Below are 20,503 nucleotides of genomic sequence, written 5' to 3'. Positions count from 1 at the left end.
CCACAGCATACATTGCTTCTTTCTAAGTGTGAGCTGGACCACCCCTGAAATGAGAGTGAGTGAGAGAGTTCATGGTCATTCACAAGACAGTAGACATACGAAGTTAGAGTGGTACGCCTAGGTTTATGGCTTGCTTTTAGGAACAGGGGTTCTAGGTTGTGTCACCTGCCCTGAGGAACAGGAATCCTATGAGTTTCTATGACCGAAAACTGTGGGAGAATGAAAAAGAGACAGTCAATGGGACAAGAAAAAGTCTGTAAGCTCTTATGTCCAAGGCTTTCTAAACTCCTATAGTTCAAAGTATTCAGCCTGCCAGAGCATTATGTTGTGGTTTTTCTAAGCCCCTAAACATCCTTCTACTTAAATACATTCTTACCTAGCCACTCTTACATTTAGCTACTCCTCCACACAGCTATCTATCCACCGCAAGCATCCTTACACAAAACCACTTCCAGTAGCCATTGACAGGGTCATTGTCTGACCCTACACACTTGGCATTGAATAAGAGCCTATAAGGTCTCTACTTATAGGGGGTGGAGATGCAAGTTTAAAACTGAGCCATCATAGTACATCATTGTATTAAAAGGGTACATGAGTGTTGAGTGTTCAGTTTGGGAGACATAGGACAATTCCTTAGACAATTGTTTGAATTAAATCTTACATGAATTGGTTCTGTGTGACTGTGTGGACAAGGGCCAGGAGGCATAATTCCATGAGTAATTGATGGGCCAGGCTACAGGCCTCTCAAAAGATCCTTGTTAAATTGTCAGCTGATCAACCCAGTGGTCCATGTTGTTTCTCAGTTTACTGCTGTTCTTTCCCAAAATGAGTTTCTGTTGGACCTGTACCTCTGCCCATAGGTCTCATCACAATGTGACAGCTCGCAGCTGCCATCCCAACTACATGCCCAATGGTGTGCAGTGCTCACACAGTTGTACAGTTTTGAGTATATTTCAGGACGACCATCACATACCTCACAATAAAGGATTCTGTGAGAGGCAAGCACACTTCTCTTTTGAGCAGGCTTATAGGAACAGAAAATGAATGACGTGTCTAGATCAAGTGCCAATCCCTGGCTGTCCTGAGGTTCCATACCTTTCACCTTTGACATCCTATCATCTTGCTTCTAGATGGCCTCATATTTTATGTCATTGCTCACTGTCATTGTTACTGTTATTATTATTAGTGTATATGTGCTTAGGAATGCTTGTTGTGGGGGCCAGAGAACAACCTTGTGATATCAGTTCTCTCCTTCCACCTTTATGTGGGTCCCAGGGATTGAGTTCTCACCTTCACACTTGAGCGGCAAGGACCTCTACTGCTGAGCCATCTTGCCAGCCGCTGATACCATATTGTGATGTTTTATCATTGTATCGTGACAATATCCTAAAGCCAGTCACAGTTTTAGGGACATGAGCGGTGTGTCTACCATGTTCACTATGCACCCATACAGAAATGGTGCTCCAAACCTAGTTTCTTCTAGGAATCCCGGCGGGAGTTGCTGTGAGCATGAGCAGGTGAGCATCCTTCTGGCTCCTTACCTGGGACCAGTCCCACCACAAGTATTGGGTGCTTGCTGCTGCTGTTGACTCTGGTAGTATCAGCTGCTGTCATGATCAGCCACATGGATGCGGCTGGGCAGCTAGACTTCCTTTCGCCTTTTACTGGACACGGACACGGACGGAGACACACACACACACACACACACACACACACACACACACACACACACACACACACACACACGACACACAGCTGTTTTCTGTTTTCTTGACAGAGATGCTATTCCTGAAATATCTGGGCTTTTAAGAGGCCATCTTCCTTCTGCCTGATTCCTTTGGAGATATTTCTCCAGTAGCCACTCTTTGTTATGTGGTGGTGGTGGTGAGGTGGTGGTGGTGGTGGTGGTGGTGGTGTGTGTGTGTGTGTGTATGGGGGCAGGGCGGCTTTCTAAGTGTGAGCATCCTAAGTAAGGACAGACTCCTGCAGGAAAAGCTTCATTTGATAGGTAGTTTCACTAAATGGTAAACTAACAACTGAAATTAGAGACTACAGGTCAGTCCTCTTAACCTCCTTATAAAGTGGCTTCTGTGGCTGTAGCTTTTCCTGTTTATCACCTGTGCGTGTTTGGTAAACCCAATTCCCTCAATGGAGTTAGTGTTCTCCCCCACCCCCCATTGGTTGATAAGACCCCTCTGGTTAACTTTTGCTATTGTTAGGAACTAGGGAGTCCCCACATGGCCTTTGTTAGGCATACTGTTTCAGGAACCAATGCCTCCATTTCTATGGTGGATGCGTCTTTACAATTCTGCATCACACTGTGGAACCAAAGACTGTGATTTGCAAGTGAATATGAGGACCTGCTCATCCATCAACCCCTCTCCCTTCTTCCCAGACCCCCTCCTCACCCTGGAGCTGTCAGTTTTAAATATTCTCAGATAAGTGGCCTCTTCTTCCTCACGGTCTTTAGATATACATAATCCTGCTCACTTAAAAAAAAAAGATTCTGGAAACTCTCCCTCCATGCTCTTCTGTGGCTTCTGGGCGGCTCAGACTTCCTCACAGCCCCACTTCCTCTGGTGAGTGTGCCAGTGTGTGTACCATTGTCCAGCCACCCGCTGGAGGCTTCCCTGCTTCCTGTGTCGGGCCAGCTGCTAGCACGGGAGTCTGTTTGGGAGCTGATCTTCAGAACGGGAAGTGACCTGCCGGAGGCCATGCAGCTGGGAGGCAGCGAGCCCCACACTACACAGGTGTCTGGGCCTGGATTTAATCTCCAGAGCCCTAGCCTGTTTGCACCTGGGCTCTGGACTTTTCCCTGGTGCCTCAGGTGAGTGGAGTAAAGGTTTGTCCAGGCGCCAGGGGCTTGTTTCTGTGGTCTGTAATCATTGGCCATCCTGGGTTAATCAGAGTGTAGAGGGAACTAGGGGAAGGTTGAGACAGGCTTCCAGGTGAGAACCCTAGTGACAGCTGGCTTCAGTGGCCCCTTGGCCAGGCCAGGCCTGTCCCCTGTGTACCGTGTGGCTTCTCTAGGCCTGCCATGGAAAGGCACTTCTGTGACCATACACTGAGCCATGAAACCGAACTCCTGAGAACTCTGCTTGCCCTACTCCAGGCCCTGTCCTGTCCATCTAGAGAGAGTGAGCAGGAAAGGAAGGCTCCAGGCATGGGGAGCTGGCAGGTGACTGCAGGGAGCATGGTAGCATGCTTGGTTCTATGTAGGAGGGACAAGGGTAAGAGGAAGCTTGAGGCAGGGAAGAAAGCCCTGCCAGCTGGAATCAGGGTCACTGTCAACTTCCTGCTCTGGGAGTTTGGGCATGCTACCCATGCTTCGGAGAGCCTTGGCTTCCTTCTTGCTTGTCAGATGGAACTGGTGAGATCTGCCCTCAGGTTCGCGACCTAGACTGAAGTGATGGATGCTTCTTTTGAGCCCTTGCCCGTATCTCGTGGATGTCTTTTGCTTTCTCCGCTTCTTTACGGAGCAGACCTGTGCTAAAGAGTCTCATTCACTTTCCTCTTGCCCCTCTTCCTCCTTGTCTCTCTCCTTGCCTCCCTCCTTTGTTTGTGTATAGTCGTTGTGTATAGTAACTAGTTGCCTTTTTCCAGTGTTGGGGGCTGACCCAAGAGCCTCATGCAGGTTAGTCTGGTACCCTACTGCTGACCTTACACCATCACTCCTTCTTCCCCTTTTATTTGGAACAATGTCTTGCTAAGTTGACCAGGCTGGCCTTGTGCTTGTGACTTTGTACTCCGGCCCTCCGAGTATCTGGCATTACAGGCCTTGTGCTTCCAGACCTGGCTTCTTAGAACCTTTTCATACAGGTGTATAATGTACTTGGACTGTGCTCCCCCCACTCCCTGGGGCACAATATTTCCAAAATTGGAAAAATGTTCAGTGGAGGTCTTGCGATTTGAAAATGTAGGTCCTCTTACCCCTTGGAGTACCAGGTCTATGTGATGAAGTACCCGTGTACTGTTAGGGACCCTACTAAGAAGCTCAATTCGTTAACATAGGCTAGACGGTCCCCCCATGTTCCAAATGGGACTATGGGACCTATGATCCGTCTAGATCTGGGGTGTTTAGCTTCATCCTGAAGTGAGTACCAGGTCACCGCACCCCAGGATAAGTTAGGCTCCTGTGAATAAAGAGGTGGTTGGAACCCCCCAAAATTTGATGGGATAAAGGTGGGCCTTGTTTTCACACGGAGAGTTGTAGGTGCCAGTCAGATGGGTCTGAAGTAAATGTGAGTGACTGACAGAATCTTGTTTCCCCCCAAATGTTTATGTCCATGTTTCTGGAGCATTACATGGCAAAAGGGCATTCAGGACAGGATGGCATTTAAGGGTGACCTTGAATAGGGGTTATTTTGGATTATTCAGTGGGCTCTGGGCTATAATGACAGGAGTTCTTGAAAGTTGGCAAGGGTGAGGCTAGAGAAATGACTCAGCAGTTAAGAGCACTTACTGCTCTTAGGGAAATTCAGAATTGAGTTCCCAGCCCCCGCCTCCTCCCTCCCCTGCAACTCCAGCTTCAGGAATCTGATGCCCTCTTCTGGCGTTGCAGCTCCCTGCACACTTGTGGACGTACTTTCACACAGACACAGACATACAACTAAAAATTAAACATGTCTTGAAAGCAACCAATGAACAGGGGAAATTTGGAGGATGCACCGCTGTTGATAGAGTGGCTGCCTAAGATTCAATGTTCAATCACCAGCACCACGTAGACCAGGCATGGTGGGACATTCCTGTGATTGCAGCACTTAGGAATTCAAGCTCATCCTTGGCTATACATTGAGTTCAAGGCCAGTCAAGGCTACAGAGATGAGAGAGAGAGAGAGAGAGAGAGAGAGAGAGAGAGAGAGAGAGAGAGAGAGAGAGAGAGAGAGAGATACAACGGGACAAGTTTGCTGGCTTAGAAGATGAGGGGATATTGAGCAGCCTCTATAAGTTAGAAAAGACAAAGAAACAGAGAAACGGAAATTGCCCAGCAGCCTCCGGAAAACAGCACTCATCATGAGGCTCCTATTGGAAGGTTGGGGACGTGCATCTTGGACTTTTCCACTTCCCAAACTGTGTGCTAATAGGTGTGTATGGATATAATAGTCAAAGCATCTGGTGGTCACCTTGGCATTAGCCCATCTGGAGTGGGTGCTGAAGCACCAGGCAAAAAGATCCTTTGGGAGTGGCAATGTCAGGTGTTTTCTTGAGTGTGATCATTGTGGCCCATGAGGCCAGTGTGATGGCCTGGCAGGAATGGCTGAGTAACCAGGTGTTGTGGATAGGTAATTTAAAAGGCCTTGTGTGCACATTGCCTCTGCTGTGATAGCCCGCTCAGCCCTCACTTGGCCATCTGGCTTGGATGACCTTACCTAATGTTGCTGGAAATGTCAGTCCCTTCCCATCCTGCCTTGAATCCTTGCTCTGTGCTCTTGTGTGCTATTTCTTTGAGCAGCTTGGAAATGCTGGACGGATATGCTTAGCTCTGAGGGATGAGCACCTTTGGCTCATGGTCCAAAACCTGGCTTTCTCCTTCCTGCAAGTATGTCCCAACGGTTGCTTCGTCATCTTCCTCAGCTTCTAGTGTGGAGAATGTGGCTGCCAACTCATCACTACTCTTTCTCGCCTGTGACTTAAAGGATGACGTAGGGTAGTATGGGAGGTGGTGGTGGCCTGGATCTAGGTGGCCCCAGCCCTGAGACCTTTCTGCTTTCCGAATTGATTTTGTGCCTGCAATCTATCAGGCATCCAGCCTTTAATGTTCTGGTATTTGCACAGCGGGTCCTGCTGCTTCCTGTCTTTACTCTCTGTATCCTCCATGCAGCCCTCCCCCCCATCCCCCCACCCCCATTTAGTTTCCGGTGGGAGGCTGCAAACTTAGATGTGAGCAGGAGGGATGAAAGAAGACCCCACGCCACAGAGATAGTAGTGGGCTGGGCAAATCTGAAAGGGGAGCACCGATTTGGTGTGCCCAGGGGAGAGCGCGAGCAGTGTGGGGTTCAGCTTGTGCTACAGCTCTTCTGGGGTGTACTCTGCGGCTCTTCGGAGGGGTGCATGCAAACAGCCCCTTGCCTGCATCTAGCACACTCAGCCTGCCCACCAGGTTGGCTTCACCTGCCATTATGGAGCCTTGGGCTTCGTTAGAAGGAAGCCTTTATGCCATTTTCAGGAACACCGTGTGTGAGGATTGGATTCTCCTCCTGGGGTGATATTAAACACCTCTGCAAAGCCAAGCTCGCCTGTCACCTGTACCAGGGCCTGGACTGCTCACCTTTTGGAAAGGCTCAGCAGCCTCACATGCCCTTCTCAATCCTCTCAGGCCTGCTCACCAGAATGCTAGGAATGGCCAGATGCTGCCCAGGCTTGTATTTGGCCTTAGCCAAGGTCAGGTTGTCTGGGAGGAAGAAGGGGAGGGGTACTCTTGCTTAGTAAGTAGGAGGAAGAAGGGCCCCAGACAGAGCAGCCTGGCAAGATCTTTTATGTGCAAGCCTGACCCATCAGAAACTCTGCTTAGAGCCACCCTTATCCCTCATTTCCTCCTACCCCCAGGAAGGGGTGCTGGGCAATTGGTGGGGGTATTGCTTCTGATCTCGTGCGAGACTCACATTCCTCTGCAGGATCCCGGGGTTGCCTGCCTGCAGACACCTGGCTGGAATAACAATGAGTGGGAAGCTCTGCTGCCTGCCTCCTCCTCAGCTCTGGGGATGCTCTGCTGGGAGGGGCTGGTTCTGCTGAGCCAGCATTTCCTCCCTCCCTGCCTTTCCTCGCAGGCCCTGCTGCTGGTCTCTTTGACTAGAGCTGGGCTCCTGGTGAAAAGGATATGCTGAGAACAATCCTTGGGGCTGTGCAATCTCATTTTTTATGCATGTGTTGTGGGGGTGGGAGGCGATTGATATGGGGGCCTGGCGAGGCTAAGAGAAATGGACTTTTTAAAAGCTAAGACTTGAAGCTAAAATCACTGGAGATGTCACCTTTTTTTCCAGCATCTCTTTTGTTGTATGTATTCCAGAGGCTTGGGTCACCTGTCTTTTACCACCCCATAATGTGGTTAGACTTGGCTGGGGGATGGGAAGGCCACTCTAAACCATCACAAGACATCATTAAAGGCTCCTTATGTTGATGACCCTGATCCCCACTGCTTTTGACTACCTTTTCCTCCCTTGACCTTTACCCTATTTTCTTATTATAACATGAAAAATTATTCTGTCTAATATAGGATAGCATTTCTGCAGCTAAGCTACTATTCCAAGCCTTTTACAAATATTGACTCATTTGATTCTAAGCAGGCCTGGATGCTGGTACTAGGAGAGAAATTAGTCCATGGTTCAAGGCCACACACATCAAGTTCCTAGAAAAGCCAGTATGGTAAACCTGGAGGGTCTGCCATTCTTCACTCCCAGAAAAGAAGAAAACTTAGAAATAAGCACCGTGCATATTTCTAGATCCCAGTGTGAAGTCACACAGCTTCCCTGGGAGAATTTCATTGGATCTTTGTGTAGGAATATCAGTTTCCTACATTGCAGTGAGTGATGCATTTTTAATGGTCCTATATCCTCTTCCTTCTTCTGAACATAGGTAACTTTTTTATTTTATTTTATTTATTATTCATTCATTCATTTATTTATTTATTATGTATATAGTGTTCTGCCTGCACGTATGCCTGCAGGCCAGAAGAAGGCACCAGATCTCATTATAGATGGTCGTGAGCCACCATGTGGTTGCTGGGAATTAAACTCAGGACCTCTGGAAGAGCAGCCAGTGCTCTTAACCTCTGAGCCATCTCTCCAGCCCCAGGTAACTTTTTAATACCACCCTTTTTACTTTGGAGCAGACCCTTATACTCTCTGTGTGGTACTTGGATATGGAGGAGTCCCACCTGCCAGGCAAGGTCAGTAATAGATACAGCTTAGGACTCTGCTGATGGCAGAGATGTTTTGTGACCAGAGGGCTGGGCCTGGGGTTGGAATTAAGCTCCAGTGAATTGCAGGTTGTGTATTACAGGTTTGTGCTTTGAATATTGCATACTGCAATGAAATGTTTAAGCAGTCATTAGTAAGTCATGAAGCTGCCATTCTTTTTCTTTATTATTAAATAATAATGATGCTAATGCCATCAGGTCTTAATTAATTCTCATTACCTAGTTTTAAGCCTTGCAGTATTTGCCTAATATCAAAAGCCAAGTGATAAAAGACATCAGATAACATCAACCGTTTCCAGCAAGCTCTTTCCACACTGTTCCTTTGCCCTCGAGAACCTAAGGACCTGCATGTTACCATTGCCAACAGTTTCATGCCCTCCCCTTGGAGACTGTTTATCATCGGCAAGTTTTATTTTATTTTGTATTTTAAGGATTTATTTATTTTTATTTTATGTACTTCAATGTTTTGCCTGCATGTATGTCCCTGTGAGGGTGTTGGATCTCCTGGAATTGGAGTTACAGACAGACAGTTGTGAGCTGCCACGTGGGTACTGGGAATTGAACCTGGGTCTTCTGGAAGAGCAGCCCGTGCTCCTGATCGCTGAACCATCTCTCCAGCCCATCTATTAGTTTTGTTAAGTAAGAAACTGATCCAGAGTACCCAAATCCCACAGTTTCTCTCCTTCCCTTCCCCACTCTTCTCTTCTCTCCTCCTTTCTTTCTTTTTTTTTCTTCCAGGGCTGAGGACCGAACTCAGGGACTTGTGCTTGCTAGGCAAGTGCTCTACCACTGAGCTAAGTCCCCAACCCCTCTCCTTTCTTACTCTTTGTGTTTCATGCTAACTGCCTTTGTTTGTTTGTTTGTTAGTTTGTTTTTCAAGACAGGGTTTCTCTGTATAGTCCTGGCTGCCCTGGAACTCACTCTGTAGACCAGGCTGGGCTCAATCTCACAGATCCGCCTGCCTCTACCTCCCGAGTGCTGGGATTACAGGAGTGCGCTACCACCGCTCAGTAAGTGGTAGCTGTCAAGTAGCTGCTGTACTCCTGCCTCACCCAGCCTCTTGAGTGCTGGGATTAAAATAGGCAGTATCATATTCAGCCACTAATACTCCCTTATGAGGAAAGGACACAGTTGGCCACAAATCTTACTTTATGTGAAAACACAACAGAAGATTATTCTGGGCTGACAGGACCCCCTCCCACATTGGTATTCAAACTAGCCCCAGAATGTGCCATTATTTGGACAGTGGGATGCTTGTGACATAATTATTTTAAGTGAGTTCATATTGTCAGCAGTAAGAAAATGGGGCACTGGAGTGGGGATGGGGGTGGGTAAGGTAGGAACACAGCTCTACATTGCCACCTCCACTAGCCCAAGAGGTCCCCTAGTATTTTTAGAGATCTTGACTCAGGCCAAACTTTGGTTTATGGCTTCAACACTGAAAAGACTTTTAGGACCAATTTAGTGAACCAGTATCACTTATGCTATTAAAAATAGTTTAATATAGGTTTAGGCATGAGGGTTAAGAGGAAAAGAATGGTGGCGCATGCCTTTAATCCCAGAGGCAGGCGGATCTCTGTGAGTTCAAGGCCAGCCTGGTCTACCAAGTGAGTTCCAGGAAAGGCGCAAAGCTACACAGAGAAACCCTGTCTCAAAAAGCCAAAGAGAGAGAGAGAGAAAGAGAGAGAGGTGTGCTGGGTGTGATAGCACACACCTTTAATCCCAGCACTCGGGAGGCAGAGGCAGGTGGATCTCTGTGAGTTTGAGGCCAGAGTGGTCGACTGAGAAAAAAGGAAGGCATACACCCAAGTGAAAACAGGGAAAATCAAGACATACCCAAGTGAGATGCAGGCTCTTCCAAGAAGGAGAACCCCCGCCCCCTGCCCCCCCCCCCACCTTCTCTCTTTTGATAAGAGATATCCTGAAGTGGCTCCAGAGATTCCTTGGGTGCAATTAGAGTCTGATAAGGTAAAACCAGGAGCCACCAGGGTTGCACAAGACTCTCTGTGCATGTCCTGTCCCTGTAAGTGGAGTTCCTAGTGAGATTCCTGGAAGATTGCAGGTGGGGGCTGGGAAGGGAGAAAAGCCTCAAGAGTTGTGAATTGTGCTGAAGTTCTTGACCCTCTGCTAACAAAGGCTCCGGCTAGGTTCCAGACTCAGGGGCTTCTTTGTAAATTGTCTCATCCCCAAGGTTTTCTCGACCTTTCTAGCCTGCCTCAGAATTGGATTCCGGTAAAACTCGTAGCCAGGGGTTGGTGTTGGAGCAAGACAAAGGGAGAGGCAGTCTTAGGGGTGCAGGGGAAAGGCCAGACGATAAGGGAAGGTAGAGATGGGAGGGATGGCGCCACAAGCCAGTGAATGACAAGGCCTGAGGGCTCCATAGGAAGATTGCACCAGAGAGCCTCCAGAAGAGAAGAGCCCACTCTTCCTGGGATGTGGACTTCTCACCTCCAGAACTGAGGGAATATGTTTCTTGTGGTGTGAGATACCCACTATAGAGTGACTTGTTAGGTACTCGATAGTACCCCTCAACAGAATGGGACTCTCCCCGTGTGTGGGACATGGAATAGTACCCTTCCCCCTTTTATGCATGTGCTTTACGGTGAACGTGAATGACTACGAAGCTCACGGCGGGACACCGCCATTTTGTTCCATATCCTCTGCTGGAGTTCCGAGAGCAATTGAAATGTCTAGACAGCCTGCCTCTTCTGCTAGTGGAACCATCTCCCACCACTCACTGAGGGATCTTGAGTAGATGGTAAAACACAGGGCTCCAGAGCAGAGAGCCTTGCCTGGGAAGTTGCAACGTGGTTTGGGTCATGGCAGCGGCCAAATGCTATGATGCCTGTATGGTCATAGTGCACTTGGGAATCTCAGCTGTGATAGGTTGTTTTTTTGTCAACCTGACACAAGTGCATGGTATCTGGAAAGAGGGAATTAACTCTATAGAATGGCCTATAGAAGACAAGTCTGTGAGGGGCATTTTCCTGCTTAATGATTAATGTGGGAGGGCCCAGCTCACTATGGACCGTGCTGTCTCTGGGTAGGTGGTGCTAGAAGGTATGAAAAAGCAAGCTGAGCAAGCCATGAAGAACAAGTCAGTAGCCAGCATTCTTCCATGGCCTCTGCTTCAGTTCCTGCTTCAGGTATCTTGGCCTTGAGTTTCTGCCCTGACTTGCATCAGTGATGCACCGTGGTTGGGAGCTGTAAAATGAAATCAAACCTCTCTTCCCCAGCTTGCTTTTGGTCAGTATTTTATCGTTGTCATAGAAAGCAAACTAGCACATTAGCCCTTATTGTTTAAGAAAAAAAATGAAATTTATTTTTATTTATGTATATGTGTGTGTATGCTTGTCTGGATATGTGCCACATGCACGCAAGCACCCAAAGAGGCTAGCGGAGTATTGAACACAGTCCCCTGCCCTGCAACAATAGCCTTGCTTTTCAGGGTAGGAAGTCTGGCCTCTGAGAGATTGTTTTGGTTCTGTGGCTGTTTCCGAAATGGAAAAACACACACCCTCCCTTCTTCAGACCATTCCTGTTACCTCATCAGTTTGGGGTGTATGCGTGCCAGGGGTAGCTAACTGGGTGGGTATCTGTTTGCAAGTCTGTTTTTGCTTTGTTTCACTTTTTGAGACTGGGCCTCATGTAACCTGGGCTAGCCAGCCTGGAGTGTAGTCAAGGATTACCTTGACCTTCTCATCTGCCTTCCTCCACCTTCCCTGTATTGAGATTACTGGTGTGCAACACCACATCTGGTTTAGTCTGGGCCAAGAATGGTACCTCTAGCTTTGTACGTACGTGGGTGCTGTATACCCAAGTCCTACAAGTCTTGTTGGGGTCTAAACTGTTGGGACTCCTGGTGCCTAGGACCCCATGCTTACTTCAAACAGAGCCTGTTAGGAGTATGTGACTGCTTCTCAGTGTGTGTTAGGCATCTGCAAGAAGACAAAGAGTTGGTATACACATTTTGGAGTCTTACATCCTGCAAATAGTGTGTGTGTGTGTGTGTGTGTGTGTGTGTGTGTGTGTGTGTGTGAGAGAGAGAGAGAGAGAGAGAGAGAGAGAGAGAGAGAGAGAGAGAGAGAGAGAGAGAGAGAGAGAGGACAAACTGTGAGAGTCAGTTCTCTTCTTTTACCATGTGGGTTCCAGAAATGGAACTCGGGCCATTAGACTCAGCGGCTAGCACTTTTAAATGCTGAGTCATCATGCTGTCCCTTTGCAGTGCTGTTTGACTGACAGCCAGGAACTGTTCTTACACACCCAAAGAAGAGTATCCTCACACTTTAGCTCTGGGTGCTTATGGAAAAACAAAATCACTCGTCGTATCCGCAGCCTCTTTTCTGGTTGTATCAGAAGTATATACCCGCCGGGTGGTGGTGGCGCACGCCTTTAGTCCCAGCACTCGGGAGGCAGAGGCAGGCGGATCTCTGTGAGTTCGATGCCAGCCTGGTCTACCAAGTGAGTTCCAGGAAAGGCGCAAAACTGCACAGAGAAACCCTGTCTCGAAAAACCAAAAAAAAAAAAAAGAAGAAGAAGTATATACCCATTACAAGCAACTTTGCACCCTGCAGAAATGTGGAAAGTACTATCCCTGTCTTTTGGCAAGAAATGGAAGGAGTCAGAGAACCTTGCATAGGAATTCTAGCCTGATGTCTATATCTTCCTTCAGGCTGTAGTGGGGACAGTCCTGCCGCCAGAGGAGGTGGCAGAGTCACAAGGAGACATTTGGTGAAGCTGTCTCATTTTGTGGGCTCAGTAGGGCCCAGTCTTGGTCCTCACTCCTTCCTGCCCCCTGCTGTATTCCTGTCTGGGAATCCAGATGCAGGAGAGAAGAGGGACTGGGGAGTGACCTGCCCTGACTGCTACTGCTGCTCGCACTAAGTGCTTCTTCCTACTGGCTCCTACCCTTCCCTGCCCTCACGCTTGCTAGTGTTGGCCTGCACAGCTGGCCTGTCAGGGTTAGGCGAGGACACAGAGCAGCAGGCATTCAGCCTGTGGGGCTTGTGGCATCCCGGGTCCTAGGCCTGCCTCTAGCTTCTGGTGCATTCTTCCCAGAGCTGCTGAGAAGCCCTGGGCAGCCTCAGCCCCAGTGCGGTCCTCTTCCTAGATAATGCAGCCATTCCCAGCGTGCATGCTCAGTTCACCTTGAGCCTAATTACCTGTTCAGCAGGCCTTGTGCCTAGTCCCTTCAAGTCCCTGAGGGAATGACATTTTCTTCTCCTTAACCTACTCGGAAGGTGAGCAGCCAGGAGACTCTGAATTCAGCATCTTTCCTGAAGGTGCATCTTGGCTGCTGAGAAACCGTCATGACTAGTATTCATTTTGCTGATGAACCACTTGTGGCTAATGGTAATGAGAGCTAATGTTCTCTGTGCGGAAGGGACCTGCTGTGCACACCGCAGGGGGTTATTTCACTTGCTCCTCCCAGCAGCCCCTTGGAAAGTTTATCCCTTTGCTTCCTTGTCTTCAGGCAGTATCGCTGCAAGACCCTCCACAGATGCCGAAAAACACAGCTGGTCCTGAGACCTTTAGCCACTGTTTTTCCTCTGCAGACATATCTTGAATATACTTTAATTGTAAGGTAACTATAACAAGAAATACACTGAACAACCTCTCTGGTGTGCACTGTAAGCAGTGATGTAGACAGCAGCACGCTCTTTACAGAGCCTGGGCTTTGTGGGAGACATACACCCATGGAATCTGTTCCCATTCTCTGTTGGCCTCTTTCCCAGCGGGACCTTCTGCTCTCTCATCACTAAGAGTAACCTCTATTGCTCTGGTCAAGTACATGGTAGGTAGGCACACATGTCTAATTCTTCTACTAGACATCTGTGATAATTTTCCCCCTTATTGTGGGGACTGGATCTAGGGCCCCATGCCTGCGAAGTAAGCAGTCTACCACTGAGTTATCTCTTGCCTAAAAAACAATTATGGTACACTTGTTTATTTTACGTGCATGATTGTTTTGCCTGCATATGGATATGTACCATATGCACACCTGGTGCCTTTGGAAGTCAGAAGAAGGCATCAGATCCCCCTGAAACTGGAGCTGTGGATGATTGAGTCACATGTGGGTGCTAGGAACCAAATCCAGGTACTACAAAAGCAATACATTCTCATGACCACTAAACCATCTCTCCAGCCTCCAATTTACTTGTTTTTAAAAATAACACCTCTTTATTTACATGTGCGAATATGTGCATGTGGGCACACAGGTCACAGCACATTCATGGAAACCAGAGGACGGCTTGCAGGATTTGGTTCTCATCCCAGGAATTGAGCTCAGGATACAATGCTTGACAGCAGGTACCTTTACTTAGTGAGCCCTGCTGTCAGATTTTATTCATTTTTTTAAAGTTCATTTACTAATTTTGTAATATTCACAACGTATCAAAATGGCCACTGTCTTTTTTACATAACATGTTCTGAGACATTGAACTGATAAGTACAGATACAGATTGTTCACTGACTGAAGCATAATATTCCTCTTATGAGTTCATTTGTTTCCTAGGGATACTCCCCCCACAACACACACACACACACACACACACACACACACACACACACACACACACACACACGGTCTCATGTAGCCCAGGCCAGCCTTGAACTCACTATAACTCACCATGGAACTGAGGACTGTTAACTTCTAATCTCCCTGCCTCTGTCTCCGAAGTGCCAGGATGCCAAATAAATACCACTTTGACCTATTTTATGCAGCGCTATAGGTTGAACTCGAGATCTTTATGCATGCTCAATAAGCACTCTTTTTAAAAAAAAATTATTTTTATTTTATGTACATTGGTATATTGCTTGCATGTATGTCTGTGAAGGTGTTGGATCCCCTGGAACTTGAGTTTACAGATAGTTGTGAGGTGCCTGTGAGTGCTAGGAATTGAACCCTGGGTCCTCTGGAAGAATAGCCAGTGCTCTTAACTACTGAGCCATCTCTCCAGTCCCTCAACAGCACTCTTACAATGGAGCTACAATCCTCAACTGAGCCCCTTTTTAAATTTTAAGATTAAAAAAAAAATCAAGATAGAGTATTGCTTAACTGCTAGCCTTTGAACTAATTCTGTAGGTCAAACGGAGTTTGAATCTGTGATCCCCCTGCTTCAGCACTAGAGCATCCGAGGATACAGGGATTACAAGTGTGTGCCAGCATATCTGGTCTCATGATGTTCCCTGAACACTGAGCAGCTGCCAGGCTCATTAGATGATGTGGATCTGAGGCTTTGTCATGGTCCTAGCCACTTACTACTTTATGACAGAGAGGTCTTGGGATGTGCCAAGCAATGTGGGGCTCAGGCTGAAGAGAATACATCTGTGTCCTCATGTTTTTAGAACATCCATCCTACTTCTACGTACTGAAGTCCATACTACACCAATGGACCCGAGATGACAACAGAGTTGGGGTTTAAAATCAATGATGTCATACCCTGGGGGCACTGGGAAGGGACAGTGATGGGGTCAGTCACAAGGGATTATAAGAAGATTGGGAGTGGCTACGTGGGGGAATGAAAAGGGCTTTGTTGAATGAGAAGTCACTAAGGGGATGGATGGGTCCGGAAGAAGGTTATTGTGTGAGATGTGCTATGCAGTAGTAGCTGGAATGGAATGTCTACGGGTTGGGATAGGGAGCCTTCATTCCAGTCCATCTTATCACTCCTGTGACTCATTCTGCTCTCAGTGCAGGGATGGGGCTGGTTCCTGCCTGCTAGGGGCAGTAGGAGGTTTCACTGTGCTGGGGCTATTGGTATGCAGGGCCTCTGGTCTCCATGATGCTCTATGGATATGAGCTTGGGGAATCATCATCACTGTGGCCTGAATGTTAAGCAGGTTAGAATCAGATGAGACAACTAGCTGTGTCCTGGGATAGAAAAGAAAGTCCTCATTCTCCTCACTACATACTAACCCTTCCCTTTCTTGACATTCCTGTGGTCTTCCTCCAGCCTGCAGGGAGCTGACTACTTTCTCTCTCAACTTCCTGTGGCCCAGAGGCTGCCCCTCTGAGACCTTCTCATACTCCAGGAGAGGGGTGTCCCGGGGTAACCTCGAGGTCCTGAGGAGAGTGTCTTATACTTAGTACTTTTAGTGGCTGGGGGACCTGAGGAGAGTGTCTTATACTTAGTATTCTTAGTGGCTGGGGGAGAACTGAGCAAGGAGGTTTAACTCCTTTATCGGCTTCTCCAGCGGTGATAGGAAGTCCTTAACTAGCCTGGATCTGTTCTCCCCAGCTAAGGCTTAGAGTGTCCCCCCAGGAGCTACTGGGCCTGCCTGCTCTGTTCTGAGAAGTCTTGTAAATAAGGAAACCAAACCCTTTGTGTGAGTCAGTTTTATTATGTCTATGAACAAACACTTGAGAGGGAAAAAATAGCTTAAATGAAGGATTTCTATTAGTCAGGGTTTTCTAGAAGAACAGAACTTACAGAATGGATATGTATGTATATTTATGATATATGTACATATATAAACAATATATATATATACATACAATGTATATAATAAATCCCATCAGAATGGTGTACAGGCTATGGTCCAACTAGTCCAACAATGTCTATCTACCAGTGAAAGGTCCAAGAATCCAGTAGTTGTTCAGTTCATGAGACTGGCTGTCTCAGCTGCTCTTCAGTATGCACCGGAATCCCAAACAAGTAGGTTGTAATGCCTGTGAAGGAATGGACTTGCTAGTGAGAGCCAAGCTTCCTTCTTTTATGTCCTTTGTATACACTGTCAGCAGAAAGTATGGTCCAGATTAAAGATGGGTCTTCCCAATGCAAAATATCTGAATTAAGGGTGTGTTCTCTCATTCCAAAGATCTGGATTAGAAGTGGGTCTTCCCAATTCAAATGATTTCATTAAGAAAAAAAAATCTCTCAAGCTGAATGTTGTGGTACATATACACCTTTAATCCCAGCCATGGGGAGGCACATGCTGATGGATCTCTGAGTCTGAGGCCAGCCTAGTCTACATAGTAAGTTCCAGGACAGCCAAGGCTACACAGAGAAACTGTCTCAACAAAACCAACCAACCAACCAACCAACCAACCAACCAACCAACCAACCAACCAAAACAAAAAAAACAAAACAAAACAACAAAAAGAATAATAATAATAAAAAAAATCCCTCACAGGTGTGCCCAGTCATTTGGGTTTTAGTTAATTCCAAATGGAGTCAAGTTGACAACCAAGAATAGCCATCACAGATTTATTCTAACTCACTGTTTCAGAGGGCTAAGACCATTGTGATAGAGAGTGGTGCTCTTCCACCAGCCAGGAAAAAGCAGATGCCTGCAAGAGGCTGCATTTCCCATTTCTTTCACACAGACCCAAGCCTATGGGATAGAAATGCCTACATTCAAAGCAGATCTGACCCCCTTAGTTAATCCTTCCTGCAAACACCCTCACAGGCACACCCTTAGATGTGCTCTGCTAATCTTCCTCATGCATCTCAGTGGGTCAAATCGGAGAGCAAGATGAACCCTCACAGCTTTTGTTCCCTTAGCCAACTCCAGTGAGTTCAATTTGCTTCTCTCAAGATTCATTCACGATGGTCCCAATTGTCCAGGGTGGTAGTGACTCTGCTTGGGTTGTGAGCGCACTACATGCTTAGTACTCTGTCTATTCCATATATCTCAACAGATGAACCCAGAGGAGGCTCCTCTCTTTTAATTGAACAGAAATCCTTCCTTCCTTCCTTTCCTTTTTTCCTCCCTCCCTCCCTCCCTCCCTCCCTCCCTCCCTCCCTCCCTCCCTCCCTTCCTTTCTTCCTTCCTTTCTTTTTGTCTTCTTTCTTTTTCTTTTTGTTTCCTTCCTTCCTCCCTCCCTTCCTTCCTTTTTGCCAAGACAGGGTAGCCCTGGCTGTCCTAGAATTCTCTCTGTAGACTAGGCTGGCCTTGAACTCACAGAGTTCTGCCTGCCTTTGCCTCCCAAGTGCTGGGATTAAAAGCATGTGCCACCACTGCCCGGCTGTCTTTCTTTTTAAAGATTTATATTACTCATTGGGTATTCTTTCTACATGTCATGTATGTGCACCATGGGTGTGCCTGGTGCTAGTGGAGGTCAGAAAAGGGTGTCATATCCCCTAGGACAGACTGTGAGCCACCATGTAGGTGCTGAGAACTGAATCCAGTTCTGACCCTATAGGAACATTACGCCAGTGCCTCAAATAGATACTTTCAAAGGATGTGTCAGAGGCCACAAAGACCCCACATAGGGACTCACGTTCTGGCTTATCGGGTCCCACTCTGCTTCCTTGGGCACTTCATGTTCTATTTCCTGAATGCATGTGTGTAAGGAGGAACCAGTGCTGGATGGCTCAGGGATTCTAAAACAACTGATCCTTGTTAATCCAGCACCTTGGGGAAGAAAGGAAGTAAGCAAAAATGGAGTCTGCAGGAGGCTACTTACAGCGTTGTCTAGGACCAGATCCTGACAAGATCTGGTCCCTGGAATACAAAGCAGTGTCTTGGTGACTGCTGCTTCTGTATTCCAGCAAGGGAGGGAAGGAGATGTCTTCTTTGCTGTGTTTAAGAAATCTTAATTTTCCAACTAAGAGGGGGTGGAGGGCAGTGAGGTTGGGCCAACCTGACCTCCCAGGACTGTTTTTCAGGTCCTGCAGTCTGTACTGTGGTCCTTTGGCTGAATTACCCAGGCATTAGAGTTGACATCTACTGATATTAAGAGCAGAGTCGACAGTTCTGGAAGATAGAGAAGGGAGTGAGAAACTCAGATATGTGTGCATACATACATGTAGTGTGGAGATGACCTTGAGGAAGAGAGGGGAGAACATGAAGTCATACCCACTGAGACATAAAACGGATGCCAGAAGCCAGGCAGTGGTGGCGCACACCTTTAATCCCAGCACTTGGGAGGCAGAGGCAGGCATATCTCTGTGAGTTCGAGGCCAGCCTAGTCTACAGTGCGAGATCCATGAAAGGTACAAAGCTACACAGAGAAACCCTGTCTCGGAAAAACAAAACAAAACAACAACAACAACAAAAACGGATGCCAGGAATCTGTCCCTCCTTCTCTGGGGAATGCACCTTGGACTGACCCTGCAGCTTGCAAAGCATTCCTCAGTCCACCCGTGTTCAAGGGAGTCGATACACAAAGGTCTTTCTTTTGAGGGTGTCGTGTAGGGGACAGAAGCAGCTTGTGTTTCTTGCCAGTGCCTGCTGGAAGGGGTCAGCTGGAACCAATATCCAGGAGGGAGGGTCACGAAGGAAGTGACACATTTGGGCCTGACAATCTGGGAGACAGGGAGGAAAGAGACCCAGCCAAAAGAAAGGCCCCGGGGCTGTATTTTATAGTGGGACCATTTCTGTGTCACTAAGTTAGAGCATGCTTCCTGATGAGCCTCCTCCTGGATGCCTTCCAGGCGTGGCCAGCTGACCACAGTAGGCTGAGAGAAGATAATGTGATGAGGCAGAGAACCTAGACCCAAAGGGCATGCATTTACTCCACATAAGTAGACTTGTGTGACAGTGTCCCTGTGGAGCGGCCCCCCTTTTTTTTTTTTTTTTTTTGCTTTTCAAGACAGGGTTTCTCTGTGTAACAGCTCTGGCTGTTCTGGAACTCACTGTGTAGACCAGGCTGGCCATGAATTCACAGAGATCCGCCTGCTTCTGCCTCCTGAGTGCTGGAATTAAAGGCATATGCCACCACCACCACCTGGCTTCCTCCCTGTGTATCACGTTTAAACAATCAGCTTCTACAGAATGCCTGTCTGCTCCATGAGGTGGCTGGTCCCTGGGGTCTGTCTTCTTGATTTTAGCTCCACCACTTGTAAGCAGTAGGGTGCAATGAGAATGCGCTCTATAAGAGAAGCATTTGGGTTTGAGGATGCCTCAAGCCCTCATGTAGCACCCCCCCCCATGATATTGTCTGGCAGGTGAGAGTATGGTGTGGTCCCCTTTCTCCTGAGCATCCATGCTGCCGCCTCTGCCCTTGGTCCGAAGCTACCAGTTAGTTGGCTACAGTAATACTCAACCAGCCATGTGATAATTCTTCCTCAGGTGACAGAACTTTAATGGACTTGACCACGACAAAATAAACCTGGTTTCAGATTTGCCTGTGGGCCTCAGTAAATATTTAATAATGTGCTCCCTCTCCTCTCCCCAACTGTTAACTGAGGCTATGGTGTAAATCACAGCTGCCTCCCCCCACCCCCCAACCCCCGGCCCCCCTCTGTATGTCTTCCCCTCTGACAGAATGGACTACAGGCTCCTCTCAGTTGCTGCCCTGGACCTCAAGTTTCTTATCTCAGCAACCAAATAATGACAGTTTAGAACCCACAGCTTTGTGCGCATGTGTGAAGATGAAATGGGACTGCATATGTGTGAAATATGCAATTTTTAGTTACAGTCATCTTGGATAGGCGTTCCTCATAAGATCACGCAGGACACCTTATCGAGGCTCAGACATTGGAAGACAGACTGCCTAGCTTCTGGATGCTCTCTGACTAGTGTGAATCACCCTCAATGGTCTGTGCCTCCAACAATTATTCTGTAAACTTTGTTAGAGAATCCCAGATGGTTGGGGCGTTATGTGGGATGTGGTAGGCCAGGACTCCTAGCAGGATGAAT

At 47.6% G+C, this 20,503-nt stretch overlaps 1 protein-coding gene across 11 annotated transcripts in view; it reads left to right on the top strand.

Annotated features, from left to right (window-relative positions):
• The window catches only part of LOC143269704 (uncharacterized), a 211,189-nt gene that overhangs the window by 48,075 nt on the left and 142,611 nt on the right, over positions 1-20,503 (top strand). The window lies entirely within an intron of this gene.

This window comes from Peromyscus maniculatus, chromosome 20 (assembly GCF_049852395.1).
Source record: "Peromyscus maniculatus bairdii isolate BWxNUB_F1_BW_parent chromosome 20, HU_Pman_BW_mat_3.1, whole genome shotgun sequence".
Classification (NCBI taxonomy): Eukaryota; Metazoa; Chordata; class Mammalia; order Rodentia; family Cricetidae; genus Peromyscus; species Peromyscus maniculatus.
The sequence above is the reverse complement of the archived record's forward strand: the minus strand, read 5'-3'. Positions and strand labels throughout refer to the sequence as shown.